Source organism: Staurois parvus, unplaced genomic scaffold, assembly GCF_062004578.1.
Source record: "Staurois parvus isolate SC_StPar_1 unplaced genomic scaffold, SC_StPar_1.0 ptg000682l, whole genome shotgun sequence".
Classification (NCBI taxonomy): Eukaryota; Metazoa; Chordata; class Amphibia; order Anura; family Ranidae; genus Staurois; species Staurois parvus.
Genome location: NW_028318478.1, coordinates 7,130,989 through 7,144,712, shown reverse-complemented (window position 1 = coordinate 7,144,712; position 13,724 = coordinate 7,130,989). Strand labels below are relative to the sequence as shown.

General features: G+C 45.8%; 1 protein-coding gene across 2 annotated transcripts in view; it reads right to left on the bottom strand.

Moving 5' to 3' along the window:
* OTUD7A (OTU deubiquitinase 7A) overlaps window positions 1–11,992 on the bottom strand; it is a 336,988-nt gene extending 324,996 nt beyond the window's left edge. Inside the window, exon 1 of one of the 2 annotated variants that reach the window (XM_089652433.1) lies at window positions 11,862–11,992. The gene's annotated coding sequence lies outside the window, so the exon portion shown is untranslated. The remainder of the gene's footprint in view (window positions 1–11,861) is intronic. The other variant, XM_089652435.1, reaches the window with a different exon arrangement.
* Window positions 11,993–13,724: the final 1,732 nt, after the last annotated feature.

Sequence of the window (13,724 nt, the reverse complement as noted above, 5' to 3'; positions counted from 1 at the left end):
TGCCCCATCGTTGGTGTCAGTGAGGGGAGGAATAGTGCCCCATCGTTGGTGTCAGTGAGGGGAGGAATAGTGCCCCATCGTTGGTGTCAGTGGGGGGAGGAATAGTGCCCCATCGTTGGTGTCAGTGAGGGGAGGAATAGTGCCCCATCGTTGGTGTCAGTGGGGGGAGGAATAGTGCCCGATCGTTGGTGTCAGTGGGGGGAGGAATAGTGCCCCATCGTTGGTGTCAGTGGGGGGAGGAATAGTGCCCCATCGTTGGTGTCAGTGGGGGGAGGAATAGTGCCCCATCGTTGGTGTCAGTGAGGGGAGGAATAGTGCCCCATCGTTGGTGTCAGTGGGGGGAGGAATAGTGCCCCATCGTTGGTATTAGTGACACAAATGATGGGGCACTATCCCTCCCACTGACACCAATGATACTTACCTTGCTGACTCCAGCTCCAGCCTGGGCTCGCTCTCTCCCTCTCCCATCTACAGCCTGCAGCAGCAAAGTTTGCACTTACCTGTCAGCTGTCTTCCTTCTCTGGCCTCTCTCTTCACTCGCTCCTGCAGCTCCCTCGATCTTCTTTCATCTCCGCGCGCTGCCGCTCGGCTCCTCCTCTCCGAGCTCCACCTCCTCGCCGGTGATTGGCCGCCTGTGTGCCTCTCTGAGCTACAGTTCCGGTGGCCAATCAGCGGCGAGGAGGCGGTGACAGGGGCAGCATATCCCGCCCACACATCGCCGGAGACAGGAGCGGTGTCTCGGTTCCTAAGACCATCGGAAATATGTGTTTTCCGATGGTCTTAGGCGACCCCTGGAAAATGGTCGTTCGACCCCCAAAGGGGTCGCGACCCCCAGGTTGAGAACCGCTGCCTTAGAGGCTATTTGCCTTTAATAAATCAACCCCAATGTCTCTTGCTGAAGCGGTGTGTTCTAAATGAGTCAGGCAATAGCAGCTTCAGCACTAGATGGGGCTTTGGTTGCATCAAGTAGCATCATTTTTAATAGATGTTCCTTTTAATTCAGGAAACTGCAAGAAACTCATAAAATGACCAATTAGAAACTCCAAATACTTGTTGAGTAAAGCTGGCCATAAACTAGTAGATTTTCAAAGGGATTTTTGAACAAACCATCATATGAATAGTCGTACGAACATTCTCAGTACATTTGATGGCTTGGTGAAAATTGTTTAATAGTACTTCACAATTTTGTCGGCTTTTAACATTTAGTTTCAGAATGAATGGACTTTCCTAAACAAAAAACACATTCACTGTTAAAATTGATTTGTTTAGAAAAAATGTTCCATTCTGGTCCTTTGAATGTTCTCATCACTGCAGTAAAAAAACAAATTTGACCCCAGTAACAATCAGTAAATCAAACGAACATTCTTAAAATGAAAAATGTTTCACAAATTTCCATTAGTGTATGGCCAGCTACAGTCTTAATCTGAAATAGGTTTGTTTGAAATATTTTTTCCAGTATCACAAAAAATCGAAGAACTCTTTTGGTGATGGTGCCCATTGATCTAATGGAAGGACACTGCCCGCCCTGCAACTTGAAATGTCAGCGTAATATTAGGTTGCATTAAGCCACACAACTCATGGTGATGCAAGAAGAAATACCTGTAGCTGCTGACTTTTAATAAACACACACTTACCTGCCCCAGAGTCCAGAGATGTACTCACCTGCACTGTCCCTTCTCCCCTTCTCTCCTCCATGGTGCCGGCATCTCAACTGTGAACACCAGGCTGTGACAGCTTGCGGCTTCACAGCCAGGTGCCCACTGTGCATGCGCGAGTCGCACTGCGCCTCCTGACTGGTCCAGCAGTCTTTTGGGACCTGCAAGTTCCCAGGAGACTGCGGGAAGGAGGAGGGGGCCGAACGGCGAACTGAGCCGGAAGTGGGAGCGGATACCTGTCAAAAAGGCATCTGGTCCCCCCCAAAATATGGCAGTGAAAGGGGGGGGAGTCAAGTAAGTGGCGCTTCCGTTTTTGAGTGGAACTCCAAGTCCTGTTTTCAAGTTCCTTCATGTCTTCCATATACTTCCTATGTGATATGTTCAGTACAATGAAGAAAGACATTAATAAAAGACTTCAAAAAGCCTGCTCTCCAATGTTTAGCCTATGAGTCTGATGTGGACATCCAAAGTTCTATACTGGTTCCACCAGTGCATTCAAAATTCTGTGGTCCAGTGATACCTGATGAGCATATCTTCGGACCCAAGTAACAGTTCACGTCACGTTGCACCCTTTCCCAGCTTATTATATCTGAAGCACAGGGGAAAATGAAACAAGATCATTCCATATCTGTTCTCACGTCCCATCAAGCCCTAGTTCTATCGTTTTTATGAAGCCTACCAGTCATGTTGATGCTTTGGCTTTAACACTTTGAGTCCCTGACCTGGAACAAGCATAGATTATCAGCTAAATGCCAGTCAAAGGATAAAAATCTCCTTTTTGTGTAGTGAGGGTTCATTCACACCTGCAAATGTAGAGAGTGGCCGCAATTAGCTATGGGAGTCAGCAGCTTCCCATTGATTTCAATGGGGCAACCCCCCCCCCACAGCTAATTGCCGGGAACCCCCGCGGGGGGTTCTCTTATGTAATCAGTGTCCAAAGCATTAGGTGTGAATGCACTCTAAGGGCCCAAAAGTTGTTTGGAGGATATAACCGAGGGAATACTTACCTTATTCCATCCTGCTCCAGCCGTTGAATGTATGTAGGTCCTCGACACTCTCATATACAGAGCAGGACCTCTGGTCCCACATTGTACTTGATGACTTTGTTGAGGAGCCAGCTGCATGACTGATGTAGAAAGGAAGGACTGATCATCTGGCGGGGAAGAATGAGGAATAAAGTATATTTAACCATACATGGATCATATTTCAGCCGATTTCTGCTGAATTTGCTGAAATTTGAGCTAGGGGTGGCCTGTAGATGGATAGGTGGCTGGAGGAATAGATTGATTTCTCTTGTTCTGCCCAGGAGGCTGAATGAGAGAAATCTTCACGTGGCCAGCTTATAGCCCAACTCCAGGCAAAAAAGACGTTTTCCCATGCAGGCATGTCGGCTGGGCCTGCACTTCATGGGTTAACTATTCGTTTTGTCTAGGGGTGATGAGAAAGCTTATACTCTCCTGATCCTTCATTCTACTGGAAAACAGTGCTCCCCCACGGTCCAGCGGTGGACTGTTCCTGGTTTATGAAGCCTGCTCTGAGCTTCATGACGTCAGGAATGCTGCACAAATCAAGACAGAGTGCCAAACCAGTCATTTTCCCCTTGACAAAAATGAGCAGTTAAAGTGTTACTAAACCCAGGACCCTGCATTTACTATATCTGGTCTCCCACAGTACACAGGACATGGAAATGCAATTATGTTAGTAAATAAAAACTGCTAAATACCTTTTCTCATCAGCAGTTAAAACAGTCTTGTGACTTCTATCAGTGTTCATCAGAGCACTGGTTAAAGCTTGTAGCAAGAGTTTTCATTCTCCCCTGATTGTCCTATAAGTCTGCATAACCACTGACCCCCTGTCTGGATAGCGCTGATTGGCCCTGAGCTGATCATATGCACGCTCCCAAAGAACAAAAAAACTCTCTAGCAATGCACACCAAACTGAGCATGTGCAGCTTACCCCCAAAGCTCTGATCTATCTGCAGATGGATTGGGGACAGTAGATGAAGGGAAGGATCAGAGAAGACAGGATCAAACATTCGTTTTACACAATGTGTTTGCAGTTCCAGTGTGTTCCGGTTGCAGAAAAAAAAGTAGAACAGGCTGCATTTTTCCTGCACAGAGCTCTACTGGAACACAGTAAAACACACCAGGAATGCACCAAAAACGCACTGGAAAGCACATGTCTCTATTTAAATTGAAGAAAAAGACAGGGGAAAAATTAACGGGGAAGCATCAAAAATGCACCGGAACACGCCATAAACACGCATCCGGAACGCATCTGGACTGCGTATCTATGGTGTGAACCGGCCTCATTGTACAGTTGTGGGTTTAGTAACACTTTAACCCATGCAGTGCCGGCACAGCTCCACTGCATGAAAAAACTGTTATTTCTTTCACCCAGAGATGGGCTTTAAGTATTTCTGTCTATTACAAGCCCCCTAGACTAAAGGAACATAATGGGGCACACAATTACAATGTCCAGAAAACAACAGGACATAGTGGGATTGAGGGGTCAGTATTTGTGTAGAGAAGCCCCCCAACAACTTCATGTGTAATGGGAGATGTTCACCATTTAAAACATGAGGAACATTGGTATGTACTATTCAGAGCACACGGATATTACATAGGGGGAGTTTGGGAAAATCCTGCTGAAGGTGAACTTACATTTCAAATTGCATATAGATTTAGGAAAGATAATAATAATAATAATAATAATAATAATAATAATATATCCTTTTGTGAAAAATATGGAAAAAATAAAAAAATAAAACAATTATTTTTAAAACTGAAATAAAAATAAAATCTATTCAGGAATACGGCGGAGACTATTGCTCATACAACACTGCCGCTACACAACAATGCTGAACCATCTGGGGACCATCTTGATTGCGTTTAGAAAATGAGATGTAACACTGCCTAAGCCCGGCCCTATAAACATGTATTTACTAACATATGAGTGATGTAAATAGCAAAAGTATTAAAAATGCTAAAAACAAAAATATTCTGGCACATATAATGTGATACTTGATATATTACCAGTCTGGAGATACATTAAGGCCCCATGTACACGGGACACTTCTGAACGATGGAAACTGACTGCTGGAAAATGTAGGTTAAAAAACATCTGTTTAGCTGCGTTTGCATAACGCGTTTATGCGTGTTTGCATTTAGAAGCGTTTTTTAAAGATAAGCACAGGAGAACCCCCCAAATGCCCAGAATGCACTGAAAAGTGGTAAATTATTAATTATTTCAGACTGTTTCAGAGAAATACAGAGAGTAGAAGCAGAGACAGCAGTATGCGTTGAGATAATTCGGTGTGAGTTGCTCATTAACATTTCTTTTGTTTCCAAGGGTGGGATAGGTGGAGGGAGTCATTAAGGGCACCTGATAGGGGGTCTTCATGAGGACATTGAGGTGTGAATGGTCATTAACATATCTTTTGTTTCCAAGGGTGGGGGAGGTCTGAGGTGTGAATTGGTCATTACAATGTGTGACAAGCTTGGTAGGAACATCCTGTGTTCAGTGTTTTGTCCATTTGAGTACCTTGAAAACGCTTTGCAGGCATTTTTCATGATGCAAAAAAAGGCTCTGGACAGCATTGGGAACTGGAAGAGTTAAAAAAACCTTTTCAAACCCTAACGCTTATATATTCGATCTGCCGCGATTTGCCACGTTTAGCTGCGTTTACACACGTTTACAAGCAGTTTGCGTTTGAAACACTGATAAAATCGACTGAACGCATGTTTTCTGCGTTCAAAAAGACGACTGTAAACTTAAATGCCTGTAAACGACATAGTGTACATGAACACACAGGAAAACATTAGGGAGAGTTCAGGGGCTGCTGAAAAAAACACTGAACAGCTCCTGAACGTGAGTTTATCAGCTGCAGTGTACATGAGCCCTAAGAATTGCCACTGGAAGGGACTCCAGCCTTCCCTTCACTCTTGCACAGTTGTACATGTTCTTCTTCTGTACTGAAAGGGCTTACTAACATTTCACTGCACAATGTCAGCTTCTCAGTGTGCATCAGAAGCTGCAACACGTCAGATAAAGCCCACTCCATTTCCTGGCTGGAGGTCATCCAGAATCTTCTAGTCCTTTCTTCTCCAACCTTACCGTCCTTGGTCCACCGCTTTCCATCAATGGCATTAAAGTCTTGGAAGCTTAGCATTACCTAGTGCAGTCTGCATGCAAATGTAGTCTGCCTGGGAACGTCCACTCTGAACTGACACCCACCCATCAAGGCATTTTCATATTTTCATAACTCCTCCCAAAAGCTAGCTGACTACCTGAATCAGAGCTGAGGGCTCCTGAGGAATGCTCTGTTTTCAGATGTTATCATAAAGCTATGTACAGCACCGTCTCAGCCATGATCTGCTTGCATTGCCTAGAGAAGCACAGAGACCCAGTGCTGATGACATCACTGGGTCCAAAATAAGGTCTATCATGAAAACAAAAAGTGGCATATTGATGTGGAAGGGAAGGAGGAACCCGGGAAAGAAAAACATAGGCAGATTAAACATCTGCTGAAAATGTACTGATCTAATTCATTCTCCTTTTAAAAATCAAATCCTTTGATTAACTGATTTGTACCTTGCACTATTACATAGTCCTTGTGTGCTGAATCTGTCATCTGCGATTTCTCCTGCGCTCTAGGGCCCAGACCGGTGGCAAATAGATGGAACCAACACCAGAGCAAGTGACCACCAGCATATTTCAAGGTTGTGCAGCTCCAAAACAGGGCTGGGGAAGGCCGATCGATACTGCAAAGTGAAACAAAAAACAAGAAGCGCACCAACCTTGCGCATTACCTCAGTAACAGAATTTATTAATTGAAGATAGGTACTCACAAACAGCGCATAAAATCAGGCATGTAGTCCTCAAAGGGACTTCAAAGATAAGAAGCCAGCGCGAATCCCATCATGGGGGTAGACACTCAGTATAGCTCAGAGCTCTGAGGAAGAAGGCATAGCCTTCGAAACGCGTCAGCTATACTGAGTGTCTACCCCCATGATGGGATTCGCGCTGGCTTCTTATCTTTGAAGTCCCTTTGAGGACTACATGCCTGATTTTATGCGCTGTTTGTGAGTACCTATCTTCAATTAATAAATTCTGTTACTGAGGTAATGCGCAAGGTTGGTGCGCTTCTTGTTTTTTGTTTCACTGTGCTGAATCTGTGCCAATGGGATCAGAACCTCTGGGTCTGGTCATCTTCAGGGGGTAGGTCTGAATCTGACCAACTGTTGAGGGATAATACCAATCCAGTGTGTTTGTTGGATACACCAGACCATATATCACATGTAAGGCACAGCGATCCATGCTACCATGAAATCCTAGATTCTGTGTGCACTTGTCGTACTCCATGACCTGATAATATAGTGCCGGCGTTGGCCTAGCAAGTACCAAGTGTACTATATACCATGCCTAAGTGATGACATGGAGGTAGGTGTACCTGGATAGACATACAAGTAATACAGACCATAAGAAATCTCCGGAACTCCCATGCTAGGAACACTCTGGGCCCTATCTACTTAAAGCAGACCTCCACTCCCAAAATGGAGTTTGTTTCTGTCCAACCTGCACCCCTCCCCTTACTTTTTTTTTTTTTTTTTTGCCCAGTCCCCAACTGCCATTCTCACGTAGCCAAGAATGACATGTACTTGGTTCTGCAGCCTCCTGGGATACCACGTTACATCACCAGGGGCACAGAGCTGCCAAAGGGTGAGCCCGACGCATGTCATCCAGAAACCCCAAAGAGCAGCAAGCTTCCATCAGTAATGGTCACCATACACGTAACAATCTGATCATACAATCCCTGTACAATCAACAGTAGAGCTACCAAAACTACGTATTATGAGCACCTACCAGATCTGTCCAATTATTTATATCCAATCAGGGAAGCCCTTGCACTCGTTTGTAGATCTAAAGGAGATTGTGCAACCAGATGGTAACAAGCATGGCTAAATAAAAATACAGTGCAGTATATTTATACACCCCAAACATAACATTCAATTAGTGCCTGTTATTCACATGCTCAAAACTGACATTTTTCATCACATAATAAAATTGTCCATCGTGCTGAAAAATATATACACATAAAATGCCCATAAAGTGCTCCACTACGCAATACCCAACTCCTTCACTCCACATTCATTAGTAGTCCGATTTCTATCACACAACTTGGTGTATGGTGAGCTTGACTGGTGGCGCAGGATTATGCAGGAAGAGCAAATCTCAACAGGACAACACAGGACTTTTTGGGCGGGTATGTGTTTTGAAGAAACCCAACAATACAGGAATGGGGGGAAAAAAACATGGGGGGGGGGTCCTCTTTAAGGATGCACTGACATCTAAACGTGCGTTTTGCATGTGTTATTTGTGCGCATTTCCGTGCGTTTTCGTGCTAGATGCATATGGTAACCCATTGGTTTGAATTGGCTTCCCTACAAGTGGCAGAAGCTCATGTACCTCTTTGGGTGTTGAGCTTTTTTTTACTTTTTTTTAACTGCGTGTTTTTGGTTGTCGCACATCTCAGTGTTTTCATGCATTTTGTGAATATGTGCAGAATGTGGTGCATTCATGGAAAGCTTAGATTTGAATGCAGCCTAAGTATCAAGACTAAGCTCACCACACATGTTACAATCTGATTGTACAATCTCTTTTTGATCTACCATCAACTATGAAGTGCAAGGGCCTGCCTGACTGGATGCAGAATGTTAGCGTAGCATACATAGGTCTTCATATTATATCATCATTGTAAGTCTAAAGATGATTGTACAAAGATTCAGAATATAATGTGTATGGTGACCCTAAAGGATGCTGGTATTTCCCAAAGCCGCCAATCCGGTTCTAACCAATGCCAGTTTAAAAGTCAAAATCTGGCCTTCAATACTGACATTCTACTGACAGTAATACAAATGGCACCCCATGATCACCAGGCATGATGACATTTACACGGTATTATCAGTGTAAGATGTCCAATGTTACAATAAAACCGACAGACTCCACCGTTCCCATGGCTAGGATGTCTCACCACACCGGGATGACAGTGCCAACTTCCACAATGACATGTCCTGTGACTGTGCACACCATGACACCACGACTGCCGGTGACAATGACAGGGGCCATCCCGAGGTGACATTACAATGTGACCCCCATTTACAATGATGTTGGGATGAAGCCCACAGGGGTCCCCTTGTAGTGACACCCACACGGCACACAGTGATGTCCATGACGGTAACTGTACATGACAGCAGCAATGGAGGCAGTGCAAAAACAAGTGTCTACCATGACAATCCTGACAGTGACAACTGTGATCAGCACTGACAGGCAATGACACCCGCTGTGTCACATGGATGGCCCTGATATGACACCCACAGTGGTCACCCTGATATGATGACAGGATGGGGCAATCACCCTGATATTAGAGGATGTGATCCCCTCATCAATGACCCTGAGAGCAGCAGAAACATACTATGAAAGGTGGATGATGATGATGTTAACAATAATAACAATAATAACAATACAAAAACTGCTTGTAATTGTGTTTTTTACAGTCATGTTAATGAGACCTTAAACTGATGGACTCCACCAGTCCCATGGCCAGGATGTCTCACCACTCTGGGATGACAGTGCCAACTTCCACAATGACATGTCCTGTGACTGTGCACCATGACTGCCGATGACAATGACAGGGGCCATCCTGACAATCCCGACTGTGACAACAATGACACCTGCTGTGTCACATGGATGGCCCTGATATGACACCCACAGTGTTCACCCTGATATGATGAATGGATGGGGCAGTCACCCTGTATTAGTGGATGTGATCACCTCATCAATGACCCTGAGAGCTGCAGGTGAAGGCTATGGCAGGTGGATGATGATGATATTAATAACAATAATGATAATAACAACAGTAACAATCAAATTAATGACAACAGTAATAATAATAATATAAAAACTGCTTGTAATTGTGTTTTTTTTAATGGCTGTGTGAATGAGGCCTTATACTGATGGACTCCGCCGTTCCCATGGCCAGGACGTCTCACCACACCGGGATGACAGTGCCAACTTCCACAATGACATGTCCTGTGACTGTGCACACCATGACACCACGACTGCCGGTGACAATGACAGGGGCCATCCCGAGGTGACATTACAATGTGACCCCCATTTACACCCACACGGCACACAGTGATGTCCATGATGGTAACTGTACATGACAGCAGCAATGGTGGCAGTGCAAAAACAAGTGTCTACCATGACAATCCAGACAGTGACAACTGTGATCAGCACTGACAGGCAATGATAGCTGCGGTGTCACATGGATGGCCCTGATATGACGCTCACAATGGTCACCCTGATATGATGAATGGATGAGGAAGACACCCTATTAGTGGTTGTGATCACCGCATTAATGACCCTGAGAGTTGCAGGTATGAACTATGACAGGTGGATGTTGATGTTAATAATAATAATAACAACAGTAATAATAATAATATAAAAGCCTGCTTGCAATTGTGTTTTTTTTAATGGCTGTGTGAATGAGGCCTTAAACTGATGGACTCCACCATTCCCATGGCCAGGACGTCTCACCACACCGGGATAACAGTGCCAACTTCCACAATGACATGTCCTGTGACTGTGCACACCATGACACCACGACTGCCGGTGACAATGACAGGGGCCATTCCGAGGTGACATTACAATGTGACTCCCATTTACAATGAAGTTGTGATGAAGCCCACAGGGGTCCCCTTGTAATGACACCCACGCGGCACACAGTGATGTCCATGACGGTAACTGTACATGACAGCAGCAATGGTGGCAGTGCAAAAACAAGTGTCTACCATGACAATCCCGACAGTGACAACTGTGATCAGCACTGACAGGCAATGACACCCGCTGTGTCACATGGATGGCCCTGATTTGACACCCACAGTGGTCACCCTGATATGATGAAAGGATGGGGCAATCACCCTGATATTAGAGGATGTGATCCCCTCATCAATGACCCTGAGAGCTGCAGGTATGGACTATGACAGGTGGATGATGATGATGATAACAACAATAACAATCCTATGAATGATAATAATAATACTGGGGGTGATGGTGGTTGTGATCATGACATGGTCCATGGACACTGATCCATCAGACAGCCTCATCCATGCAGACACAGGGGTTTGATTATAATATTGAGGGTAATGGAAGTTGTGATCATGATATGGTCCATGGACACTGATCCATCACAGACAGCCTCCTCCATGCAGACATAGGGGGATGACAATAACATTGGGGGTGATGGTGGTTGTGAACATGACATGGTCCATGGACACTGATCCATCAGACAGCCTCCTCCATTCAGACACAGGGGGTGATTATAATATTGGGGGTGATGGTGGTTGTGATCATAATATGGTCCATGGACACTGGTCCATCACAGACAGCCTCCTCCATGCAGACACAGGGGGATGACAATAACATTGGGGGTGATGGTGGTTGTGATCATGACATGGTCCATGGACACTGATCCATCAGACAGCCTCCTCCATGCAGCCACAGGGGGATGATAACAATAATATTGGGGGTGATGGTGGTTGTGATCAGGACATGTTCCATGGACACTGATCCATCACAGACAGCCTCCTCCATGCAGACACAGGGGGATGATAACAATAATATTGGGGGTGATGGTGGTTGTGATCATGACATGTTCCATGGACACTGATCCATCAGACAGCCTCCTCCATGCAGACACAGAGGAGTGATAATAATAACATTGGGGGTGATGGTGGTTGTGATCATGACATGGTCCATGGACACTGGTCCATTACAGCCTCCTCCATGCAGACACAGGGGGGTGATAATAGTGGGGGTGATAATAATGGGGATGATGATGGTGTGATGATGATCGGGTCCATGCTCAGGTCTCCTCCATACACACACAGAGGGTGATACTGATCCCCCCGCTCGGTGTGGAGGGGACCGGGCTCCGTCCATCGGGGAGGTCAGACACCTAGACGGGGCCGCCCCGGCACTGCAGTGCACACTGGCAGCCCGCTCCATCCATTCAAGGTGAGGAGACAATGCGGAGTGACCGTGCAGGGACACAGGCACCGATCGCTGTCCCCCATCTCTGCAGTGCAGGCACATCGCACACAATGCACACTCCATGCGATCCTTCCCCGGCCGGGGTTCCCTCACCTGTGTCATTCACCCGCCGCCTCCTCCGGGCACATCCCTGCAGCAGGTTTAGCGGGGTCTGCCTCCAATCTCCGAACACAGCATCCGATCTCTTCTTACTTCACCCTGCAGAACTGGCGGACCGCCCCCCTGTCTTCAAGATGTGTGACGACACCGGACCGGCCCCGCCCAGATCCCCGAGCCTCCGCCTGTGAGTGACAGCGGCCGGGGGCGGCCCATTGGTTAAGCGGCTTGTCGATCATAACACTTGCTCGGTAGGTGGCGCCCGTGAGGAGAGAAGGGGCGGGATTTATTGACAGGCGGAGGGGAGAGGTTTGGTGATGGCTGCTCGAGGGGAAAGAAAGGCTGTGATTGGCTGTTGCCTTGAACGCCGTAACTAGTCGCTGCTGGTCCTCCGGTGTCTGATGATGCTGGATGTGTGCTGCACGTGAGCCGAGCAAAGTCCTCATCTCCGGGGTAGAGGGCACATGGAGGCACATAGCTGTGTAATCACAGTATAAACTCATACGAGGGACACATGGATTCATCCAATAGCCCCATTTACACCATTGTGGTGGTTTGGTGTATCTAGAAAGAGTAGCGCGGCAGCGTGCCGTATTTTGTTTTTTCCGTGAACGCAACAGAAATTGTAAATGTAATTCAGTAACCAACTAAAAACACCATAAAAAGCACAATGCAAATGTATTACGCTGCTTGAGGACAGGGACTGATGTGATGTGACTGATGGCAGTGCTCATCCTGTTCCTACTTGCACAAAGGAGCAGATACCAGTCCTGCTGATGGATTGAGGACCTTCTACGGCCCTGTCCAGCTGTCCTAGGGTAACTGCCTGTCTCCTGGAATCTCCTCCATGCTCTTGAGACTGTGCTGGGGGACACAGCAAACCTTCTGGCAATGGTACGTATTGATCTGCCATCCTGGAGGAGGTGGACTGCCTGTGCAACCTCTGTAGGGTCCAGGTATCGCCTCATGCTACCAGTAGTGATACTGACTCTAGCCAAATGCTAAACTAGTGAAAAACAGAAAATATGAGTAAAACCACCTGTAAAACCATTTTTGTTTTGGGAGTCATCTCATTGTTGCCCATCTAGTGTATCTGATGTTAATTTCATTAACACCAAACTGAAACTGATCATCAACCCCCTCTGCTACTTAACTGACCAGATCAATATCCCAGGAGTTTAATTGACTGGATGCTATACTCTGATTAAAAAATGTTGCTTTAATTTTTTGGAGCTGTGTATGTAAAACACTTCGTAAATTGAGGGCGCTGTATAAGTACCTGCAATAAATAAAAATAAACTAAATTACAGACTCATATAAACACACATGTGGAACCGCACACTGAGCAAGGGGATTGTCAGGCCCACAAGTATTACAAAGTGGCCCCATGGGATGTGATTCCCTGGCACCCCTTGGTTGTAAACCTCAGATATGAAACATGAACAAAGCACATCCCTCTATAGTGTGCTCTTTTCTCAATCCAGAGCACAAAGGCTACATGGACAATGGAGCTGCTTTTGGGTATTTACTGGCAGCAGGAAAAAGGCTAAATGCAGCAAAACCATGTGTAAATGTGTTTAGCCACGTTTGAGCTTGAATTTGTATTCATTTGATTGGCTAGAGTACTTGCCATTGAAATGAATAAACACCCATGTGCTAAAGGCAGCTAGCTCTTAGGCACAAGTTCATGCGTTTTTGCTGCATTTGGTGTTTTTTGGCCAAAACATTCCTCTCCTAAACGTGATCCTTCTGCATTCAGGAGAAAGATGCCCCTAAACTCTGATGAAAGCCAATGGGGTTGATTTACTAAAGGCAAATAGGCCGTGTACTGCAAGTGCAGTGGCTCTAGATCTGAGGGGA